The sequence below is a fragment of the Euphorbia lathyris genome, chromosome 9 (assembly GCF_963576675.1).
Source record: "Euphorbia lathyris chromosome 9, ddEupLath1.1, whole genome shotgun sequence".
Classification (NCBI taxonomy): Eukaryota; Viridiplantae; Streptophyta; class Magnoliopsida; order Malpighiales; family Euphorbiaceae; genus Euphorbia; species Euphorbia lathyris.
Genome location: NC_088918.1, coordinates 32,951,502 through 32,963,040, shown reverse-complemented (window position 1 = coordinate 32,963,040; position 11,539 = coordinate 32,951,502).

Sequence of the window (11,539 nt, the reverse complement as noted above, 5' to 3'; positions counted from 1 at the left end):
ATTTTTATTACTACAAGCGAAACCGTGCACTTGCGGAAATCGCTCAACAAGTACATTGGCGCGTTGGAAGTGGAAAGACCGTACCCAATTGGCGGCTCAACATGAACTAGTTCCACTTGAATACGTTTTGTGCAGATCAACTGCGGAAGAAAGCTAGCATCTTTTTATCAATTGCTCGTTTGTCGAAGAATGCTGGCAGATGGCTAGAGTACCGAAGCCTATAGATAATCTTAATTCAACAGCTTTGTGGTTATTATCCCACTGTCAAGTGGATGTAAAGGAGGAGTTGAGGCAAAAGGTGGTTGTGTTGATTCAGGAACAACGAAGACGTTGCAGCGAATTAGAACTTTCCTCAACGAGTGGAGCTGTCAACGTCGGCCTCTGCTCCATCCGAGCGGAAAGATAGCAATGGTTCAACCATGATGGAGGAAACCTAGAACGAGATACTTGAAGTGTAATGTAAATAGAGCCGTCTTTAGTAGTGTGAATGCTTGCGGAGTAGGCGCAGTGGTTAGGGATGACTTCGACAACTCTAAATTCTGCAATAGTAGTGTCATTTTGGGATACTCACACCACGTGTTGTTGAGGTTCTCGCCATTTGTGCAAGTTTATTATGGATGTGTGAAAACAAGTTGTCAAGATCGAATTCGAAACTGATGCAACAAAGAGGATTTCGTATGCAGCGAATGCAAATAATTTAGACGTATTTGATTTCGGTACGTTGATTCAAGACTGTAGGGATATTCTTAGAGATAATAATGATTTTTCCGTATTTTATATTTCTCGAACGGTGCTACTCACTTAGTTGTCCGGTACGTCTATTTCAATACTAAAAATTATGTTTCTTATGTAATGCTATTATGGCTCGTGGAGGCAAGCATTCATGATAATTATTTGCTTGATTAATGAAAGTTAACTTATTATAAATAAAAAATGCTCTAAGACATATTTTTTTAATTTAAACTGCAAAACAAATATTATATCATATGCGCATGCCCTTAGATGGGCATATATATATATATATATATATATATAGGGGAGGGATCAAGTGAGAACCCTCCCCTAGGTGAGAACTCACCTTAGGTGAGAACCACCCAAAACTACGTAGTTTTGAGTAGGAAAATAAAATAAAAAACGATGCTACCTAGGGGATTCAAACATGGGTCTCTTCGTCCACACTCCATATTACTTACCACTGAGCCAATTGCTTTTTTTGTTTATAATATCGCGCGCTGCTTAATATACCACGGTCCTTTTAGCTTCCATTGTTTAGTATTTGACGCATGCACTTATTAATATCGATTAAATATGCATCATAATGAATTATGAATAGAAAAAAAGTGCATAATAATGAATTATTAATAGAAAAAAAAGAAATGTGCATAATAATGAATTATTAATAAAAAAACCCAAAAATATGCTCTAATTTCTTATTTATTTAATTCCTTTATATTTTTGTAATTTATGTTATATAAGAAAATATATTTTTAAAACATACGTTATAACATATATTTTAACTTTTAAAACACGAACTATGAAGTTTAGAACGTACGACATATTTTTTAGAACATACGTTATGTTTTTTAGAACACGTGTTATGTTTTTTCGAACATGAATTATAAATTATATTATAGAACAAATGAAAAAACGATCTAGATATCTACTGATTTTTTTAGAACATTATACTAAATTTTTGGAACACAAACTATATATTTTTTAAAACAAACGTTAGAACATATATTTTAACTTTTAAAACACGAACTATGAAGTTTAGAACGTACGACATATTTTTTAGAACATACGTTATGTTTTTTAGCATGAGTTATAAATTATATTATAGAACAAATGAAAAAACGATCGAGATATCTACTGATATTTTTAGAACATTATACTTAATTTTTGGCACACAAAATATAAACTTTAGAACATACGTTATATTTTTTAGAACATACGTTATGTTATTTAGAATATGAGTTATAAATTATATTATAGAACAAATGTAAAAATGGTCCATATATCTTTTTTTTAAAACATTATACTTAATTTTTAGAACTCAAATTATAAAATTTAGAACATATGTAACAATATTTAGAACATCGTTCTTAACATTTTAAAATATAAATTACAAGAATATAAATGAATTAAATAAATAAGAAATTAGAGCATGTTCTTAGATTTTTTTTCTATTAATAATTCATTATTATGCACATTTCTTTTTTTTTTCTATTAATAATTTATTATTATGCATATTTAATCGATATTAATAAGTGCATGCATCAAAATTAAACAATAGAAGCTAAAAGGCCAATCGTATATCAATCAGCGCGCGACATAAATTACAAGGAAAGCAATTGGCTTAGTGGTAAATTGTGTGGAGTGTAAACATAGAGTCTCAGTTTTGACCCCCCCCCCCCCCCCCCCCCCCCCCCCCCTCCTAAGCAGCAGCTTTTTTTTTTAAACTCGAAACGACGTAGTTTTGGGTGGTTCTCACCTAGGAAAGGGTTCTCACAAAAGCCATCTCCTATATATATATATATATATATATATATATATATATATATATATATATGACAATGAGTTAGGGTATGACAATGAGATTATTATGTGACATAACAAAACTACGTAGTTTTGATGATAATTGAAAAGGACAAGGTGACAAATTTGTAAATAAAAGGAAAGAGATGATAGAGAAAATTGTTTTATTTCTTTTCTTTAAAATACATTTTTGGGCATCAAAATCTTACAATCCAAACGATATATATATATATATATATATATATATATATATATATATATATATATATATATGAGATCAGATGTGACACATTTCTTATGGTGTGACAAACCTTATTGTGTGACAAGTACCAATTTTGTAATTAACTAAAAGGAGGTGACAAATTTGTAAATAAAAGGAAAGAGAAAATTGTTTTATTTTTTTTCTTTAAAATACATTTTCCCAACTTTTCCAACCTTGTTTTTCAAAAATTTTTATATCATTGGATTCGTCTTAATTAGACGGTCATTTTAAGATCCCAGAAGCTCGGGTAAAAAAATTTCCGGTGAATGAAATCCGGCGATCTGTTTTTCTGTGAGAAAAAATGTCCAGAAAATGTAAAACATTATTCTGAGAAACTTTAATTCTTGACTCAAAATGAGATTCCTTACGGTTTAGTACCAAATCAACGGAATCCGGCGGTTAGATGAGCGTTTTCCGATAAAAAAAACCCGAAAGTGCCTAGAAAATTCTCAAACAATTTCAGAAAATGTAAAACATTATTTGGAGAAACTTTAATTCTTGAGTCAAAGTATGATTTCTTACGGTTTAGTCCCAATAAAACTTTTTCCTTAATTTTATCCATTTTACATTCTTTAACAATTTATTGGGTCAAAACCGTAAGAAATCCCGCTTCGGCCCAAGAATTAAAGTTTCTTAAAATAATGTTTTACATTTTCTGGAATTTTTTGAGAATGTTCTGGGCACTTTTTTTCTCGCCAGAAAACGCCCACCCGGATTCCGTTCACCGAAATTTTTTTTACTTGAGCTTCAAGGATCTTAAAATTACCGTCTAATTTAGACGAGTCTAATAGTATAAAATTTTTCGAAAAACGAGATTAGAAATATCGGAAAAATGTATTTTAAAGAAAAGAAATAAAACATTTTTCTGTTGGAACAATATAAGTATTATATTGGAACAAATGGTACACTGATTTGGAACAAATGGTACACTGATTTGGAACAATGTAAGTAGGACAAAAAACGTGCCCAGAAAATTATCAGAAAATTCCAAAACATGTAAAACATCATTTTAAGAAACTTTAATTCTTAGCTCAAAGCGAGATTCCTTATAGTTTTGACCCAATAAATTGTTGAAGCATGTAAAATGGATAAAATTAAGAAACAAGTTTTATTGGGATTAAACTGTAAGAAATCCCGCTTCGACCCAAGAATTAAAATTTCTTAGAATAATGTTTTACATTTTCTGGAATTTTTTGAGAATTTGCTGGGCACTTTTCTCGCCGGAAAACGTCCACCCGGATTCCGTTCACCAGAATTTTTTTTACTTGAGCTTCAAGGATCTTAAAATGACCGTCTAATTTAGACGAGTCTAATAGTATAAATTTTTTTGAAACTAATACCAGAAGAACTAAGATGTTTATCGTGAGCTCTTTGTGGTAACGGCTTGGTCAACGGATCTGCAACGTTGTCCTCAGTGGGCACCTTTTCTATTCTTACATCTCCTCTGGCTATGATCTCCCTAATGAGATGATATCGCTTGAGATAATGTTTGGATGCATTATGAGACCGTGGTTCCTTTGCTTGTGCAATGGCTCCATTGTTATCACAGTACAAAGTAATGAGATTTACAATGTCAGTCACCACTCCTTGTTCTGTTATGAACTTTCTAATCCAAATAGCCTCCTTTGCCGCTGATAGGGGTATTTTACCCCTATCTTTTAGCGTGATTTACGGGTTAATTTTAGAAGAAATAAATAAGTTTAATTGCAAAAATAGAGTGTTTTGAATAAAGTAACGAAATAATAATAAATTCCGTATTTTCGGATAATTTCCCTTGTTTTTGATGTATTTAGGAAATAAAAACGTCAAGCTAACTCGGCTCTCAAGAATTGTATTTCAGGTACAAGGAAGAAGCAAAATTCATGCCAATACGCGAGGCGTATCATCCCATACGCGGGGCGTGAAACATCAAGTCAGAAATGATTGCCCTATCCACAGACACCACGTGGGATCGAGTCAGCATACGCGAGGCGTATGCCAACCTAGGGGTGAGCAAAATAACCGGTAACCGATTACCAAACCGATAACCGAATCGAAATTTTAGTTTGGTTCGGTTATTTTAACATTCTGGTTCGGTTCGGTTTTATTTTTGACTTAGTTTGGTAATCGGTTATCGGTTCGGTTACTGAAAAAATATATCGGTATAACCGATAACCGAACCGAATTTATTATATAAATATAAAAAAATATAATTTTATTTTTACAAAGTATAAATAACTTATAAACTATAAAATTCAACCCCTAAAAAATATACTTTTATCTGTATATATATAAATTTTGGTTCATTAGTCTTTAATTTCTTCAATTGTAACTTTTATACAAAGCATTATTTGAAAATCAATTAAACAAAAATTAAATATTATGAGTTTTCGGTTATTTGGTCGGTAACCGAACCGAACCGAAAATTTTCGGTTAAATGAAATTCGGTTACCAATCTTATTCGGTTCGGTTCGGTTGTAAAATAGCACCAACTTCGGTTCGGTTAACCGAAAGTTCGGTTCGGTTAGTAACCGAACCGAACCGATGCTCACCCCTATGCCAACCTACGCGAGACGTATAATCAAATGTCAGAAATGATTGCCTAATCCTGAAAAGTCAGATTGCATGGTCTCATCGAGTCAACGACCTATACGCAGGGCGTACCACCTTACACGTGGGGCGTGTAAGGGAATTCTTCAGTGCAAAAAGTCCAGAGACTCATCTACACGGGGCGTGCCTCAAGCTACGCACGGCGTACGGAGACCAAAGCAAGCGATAAAAGGTCAGAATCTCAAACACGCCATGCGTATCCCAGTATACGCAGGGCGTATTTGAGACAACAAATCTAGAATTGGTCCACATGTAGAAGATTTCTGACGGAATGGGCATCTACGCGAGGCGTGCCACACCATACGCGGGGCGTATTATGGGATTTCTGCACAAATAATGTTGCTCCATACTTGTACCTTGCAAAGTTACAATTTTGCCCTAGCTTGACATGTATAAATAGGCAGCTCTTGATACATCTTGAACACACCATTAGAGAGAGCAAACTATACTTGTTTTGATTGTTGTAGTTTTAGATTTGTTTTTAGGCTTTGTGTAACTAAACTCTTCCATCTCGAGAGCTTGTCCGTTGCTCCCGGCATTTCATCAAAGTCCCGCTCCATCTCCGCACACCAAGCTCGAGAGCTCCACCATTCAAGTCCTTAGAGACAGCTTTTGAGTCCGGTTAGCTAGTTCCGAAGGTGGATTCTTCCCTTTACACTTGCTAATTAGCTTGATCTCATCCTATGTACTAGGCTTGTTTGTAATCCATATTTACACTTTCCATATTTATAATTTATGATTTATAACCTCTTTTTCTATATATGTGTTGATGTTTGTTGCTTGTTTTGATACTCGTAATTGACTATTGTGTAGGGGAACGCGATTTCCGACGCCATTCGGGCTATCTTTAGGGATTCATATAGGTGTTGCCTTACCGAAAGTGACGCTCCGGAAACCGTAGGAATTGACAAGCCACGGAACTTACGGGCCCTAATTTCTGGTCCCAAGCATTAGACACGCCTTGACTAGGAACCACGTAGTCTAAGTACTTCACGGGTCGGTCGAACTACACGTAGTCGTCTTTGCAAGAGCAAAACATTAACTGTATATGTATTAGAAGTCGTTATTTGTCATAGTTATAACTTATCGCATCCATATCACTTCATAGAGTTTTGTTATATAAATTCGCCTCACCCGTAGTTAGGAGTAGTTTGTAGTTGGTTACCACATCAACCCCAAAGTATTCATCACTTAAATAACGTATAAAACCGAGTCGTTTAATACTTGCAGTTATAAATCTCGTGGATTCGATACCCGGTCTTAACCGGATTATTACTTGATACGACGAGGTACACTTGCCCCTAAGTAGTGACATCTAGTAAAGATAGAGCACTTAGAAAGATCACATCCATAGTCGTAACGCACTTATCATAACATACATTTCATATTTACACCACTAGATGGCACACTATCAAGTTTTTGGCGCCGTTGCCGGGGATTTATAATTTCTTGCAATATTAGACAAAAACGTTTTATTGTTAGTTTAAGCATTCTTTTTGTATAAATTGTTTATATATACTTTTACTAACATCATTCTTTCTTGTTGATATTTTATTTCACTTATTTTATGCACACCCGATCTCGGAGTGATTCTCTTTTTCCTATTGATCTTGAAATTGAGCGTACTCTTTGTAGGATTCGAAAAGAGAAAATGGCAAACCTCAACAATGAAGCTAACCAGCCCGAGGTTAACCAAAGGCTGCCGGAATAACCCGTGAATAACATCCGTAATGGTGGAGGCAATGACACGCGTTCGATGTTGGAGATTCTTGCTCCGCATCGCCCTCAAAACCGCCATGGAATCGTTGCCCCCACCATTCCGGCCGACACATTTGAAATAAAGACTAGCATGATCCAACTAATCCAACAACTTGGTCAATTCGGAGGGGAATCCCATGAAAACCCTAACGAACACCTTGATAAATTTCTTATGTGTGCCGAAACTTCTCGACAAAGCGATGTTCCGGTTGAGGCAATCCAACTGAAGTTATTTCCTTTTTCTTTGACAGGACAAGCGTTGGAATGGTTGCACTCGTTGGAAGCGGGATCGATCACATCATGGGAAGCACTCGAAAGGGAGTTCCTTTCTTATTACTTCCTGCCTTCCAAAACGGTTAAGTTGAGAAACGACATCACTTCCTTTAAGCAACTTGAATGCGAGGCTCTCCATTCGGCTTGGGCTAGGTTCCGAAAGTTGCTCCGAAGCTGTCCCCATCATGATATTCCTAAGCATGACTTAGTAAGTACTTTTTATCATGGATTAACACCTACTAATCGTGCCACCGTTGACTCTGCCGCAGGTGGGGATTTGTTTCGCAAATCGGCAAGCGAGGCTTATGAGCTTATCCACGAATTAGCTAGGAAAAGTGTCCAATGGCAAGAAGATCGGCTTGCCGGACCCTCGCAACATCAAACTTTTACCGTAAAAGATGAGGCTCCCACAATCTTCATGGTCGAAATGAATAAAAAGCTAGACGCCTTAATGGCGCAAATGAGCCTCAAGAATAAAGCACAAGTCCTAGTGTGCTCGCATTGCGGTGGTGACCACCAAGGTAAGGATTGTCAAGTCGGAAGCCCTTTCACCGGCGACATCGAAAGCGTAAGTTATGTAGGAGGACAACAAAGGTATAATTCTCATTATAACTCCTATTCTAACTCGAATGCCTATCACCACCGTAGCAACAATAACAACGGATGGAGGCCTCAATACCAACACCCGACTTTATCTTACGATAACATACGGGATGTGTTGAAGCCCCCATCCAAACCCCATAGAGAAATCATGGAGCAAAGCTCGGGCCAATTCCCTTATGCCCAAGGAGGACAAAAATCTCAACCTCCTAGCGATGCGCAAGACGCTATGGTAATTGATCTTCTTAAAGAAATATCTTCCCGTCTTGCTAATAATGAAGCATTTTGCAGGGATTTGGGACGTCAAGTGGCCCAATTGAGTCGCCAACAACAAGAGAGACAACATGAGTTTCTCCCGTTTAACATCGAATAAAACCCAAGACCAAAGAACCGGGAGACTGCATAAGCAATAACTCTCCGTAGTGGTAAGGGTTTGGAACCACCGGTTCCAAAAGCGACTTCATCCGCTCCAAAGGTAAGTGATGAACCGAAAGTGGTAAGCAACCCCGGTTCGGATCCAAAACCCACAACTTCCTTGGATAAGAATAAAAATGCATGTGATCCAATTGGAGCTTACGTACCGAAGCTCCCTTTTCCGCAACGACTTAAAAAGGAAAAATTGGACCACCAATACGGCAAGTTTTTAGAGTTTTTTAAGAAACTTCACATTAACATCCCGCTTGCGGAAGCATTGGAACAAATGCCTACGTATGCGAAGTTTCTTAAAGAAATCCTCGCCAAAAAGAGGAAGTTAGATTATAATGAAACGGTAGCGCTCACGGAGGAATGCTCCGCAATTATAACAAACAAACTCCCACCTAAACTCAAGGATTTAGGAAGTTTTTCTATCCCTTGCACGATTGGTAATGTTGAGTTTAGGAGAGCTTTATGTGATTTGGGTGCTAGTATCAATCTAATGCCTTTATCTGTGTTTAGGAAGCTCGGTCTGGGAGAACCAAAGCCTACCAATATGACGCTCCAGTTGGCCGATAGATCCATTGCCCGGCCAAAAGGAGTTGTGGAGGATGTCTTAGTGAAAGTGGACAAGTTCATTTTCCCCGTCGATTTTGTAGTGCTCGACATGGCGGAAGACGATTCGGTACCGATCCTCCTAGGATGACCATTTCTTGCAACAGGTAGGACTCTCATTGATGTCCACGAAGGTAAGCTTATCCTACGGTTGCAAGACGAAGAGGTAGAGTTTAACGTGTACAACTCCATGAAATTCCCATCTAACACCATGGAGGATTGCAATTTTCTAAATTCCGTAGACTCTATTGATCTTTTTGTTGAGGATTTTTGTGTTAGGTCCTCTGCGGGAACCTCTTCGGAAATGGATGGTAATGAACATTTGGATGAGGAGCCATTGAATAAGCCATTTGAATACTCCTCCGAAATAGAACGATGTCTGTTGGCAAGGAGCCGGTTCGAGGGTTTGGACCGGGATGGCAAAGCAAAGCCGAAGTCCTCTCTCGAGGAACCTCCGACTTTGGAACTAAAACCCTTGCCTCCTAATTTAAAATATGTATTTTTGCAACCTCCTAATTTCTTACCGGTTGTTATATCTTCGCTTTTGACAGCGGAAATGGAGGAAGCGTTAATTGTGGTGTTACAAAAACACAAGGGCGCATTTGGATGGACCATTCATGATATTAAAGGGATCAGCCCCACCATTTGCACACATCGCATCTTTATGGAGGATAAAGTCAAACCCTCCGTGTAGCCGCAACGACGACTTAACCCCAATATGAAAGAGGTAGTGAAGGCCGAGGTAATCAAACTCCTCGACGCAGGTATAATCTTTCCTATCTCCGATAGTCCATGGGTTAGTCCGGTCCAATGTGTTCCCAAAAAGGGGGGCACGACGGTGACGGAAAATGATCAGGGGGGAATTAATTCCCACACAAAAAGTAACGGGGTGGCGAGTATGTATTGATTATAGGAAACTTAATGAAGCCACCCGAAAAGATCATTTTCCCTTGCCGTTCATTGACCAAATGTTGGAAAGAATGGCGGGACATAAATTCTTTTGTACCCTAGACGGCCTATCCGGCTACATGCAAATTCCCGTTGATCCTTCGGATCAAGAAAAGACGACATTTACTTGTCCGTACGGGACATTTGCATATAGGCGGATGCCATTCAGGCTTTGTAACGCCCCCGCCACCTTTCAGCGGTGCATGACGGCTATATTTTCCGAAATGATTGAGGACTTCATGGAAGTCTTCATGGACGATTTTTCTGTTTTTGGATCGTCCTTTGAAATTTGTTTGAACAATCTTGATAAAGTCCTTCAACGTTGCGAGGACACTAATCTCGCTCTAAGTTGGGAAAAGTGTCAGTTTATGGTTCAAGATTGTATTGTTTTGGGACACAAGGTGTCCGGGGAAGGAATCGCGGTCGATCCGGCCAAGATTGAGGTGATTGAGAAATTACCCCCTCCAATCAATGTTAAAGGAATTCAGAGTTTTTTAGGTCATGCGGGATTCTATAGGAGATTCATCAAAGATTTCTCTAAGATAGCAACCCCCTTGACCCAACTCCTTGCAAAGGATGCGGAATTTAGTTTTTCCCCCGAATGTTTGCTTGCGTTTAATACTTTAAAGGAAAAACTAGTTAACGCACCCATCATGGTGAAACCCGATTGGAGTCTCCCCTTTGAACTTATGTGTGATGCGAGTGACTTGGCTATAGGTGCCTGTTTGTGCCAGCGGGTGGATAAAATTTTCCGCCCCGTTTATTATGCGAGCAAAACGCTCAATGAGGCCCAACAAAATTATTCCATTACGGAAAAAGAGATGCTTGCTGTAGTCTTTGCTTTCGATAAATTTAGATCATATCTCGTATTATCCAAAATTATTGTATACACTGACCACACAGCTCTCAAGTACCTAATGACTAAGCAGGACACCAAGCCACGATTGATACGGTGGATTCTACTCCTACAAGAATTTGATATCGAAATTAGGGATAAAAAGGAGTAGAGAATGTTGTAGCCGACCATCTTTCCCGCTTACAAAGCGAGCGAGCCACATCTCCGGAAGATGTGGAGATCAAGGAGACCTTTCCCGATGAAACTCTCTATGCGGTAACACCTTTACCTTGGTATGCCGATATGGCAAACTACAAAGCCGGTAATATTCTTCCCCCGCATCTTACTTACGAGCAGCGCAGAAAATTCTTTCATGATGCTAAGAATTATTTGTGGGAAGAACCCTACTTGTTTAAATCTTGTGCTGATAATGTCATTCGTAGGTGTATACCGGAAGATGAGGTAAATCATGTGTTGCATATGTGTCACACCCAAGAGCCGGGGGGCCACTTCGGCCCTAGTCGGACTATGGCAAAGGTTCTACAATGTGGCTTTTATTGGCCGACCTTGTCCAAGGACTCCCATGACTTCGTCAAATCATGTGACGCTTGTCAACGGAGCGGGAACATCCCCAGTAAACATGAAATGCTCCAACAAGGGATCCTAGTTTGCGAACTCTTCGATGTTTGGGGGATAGACTTTATGGGACC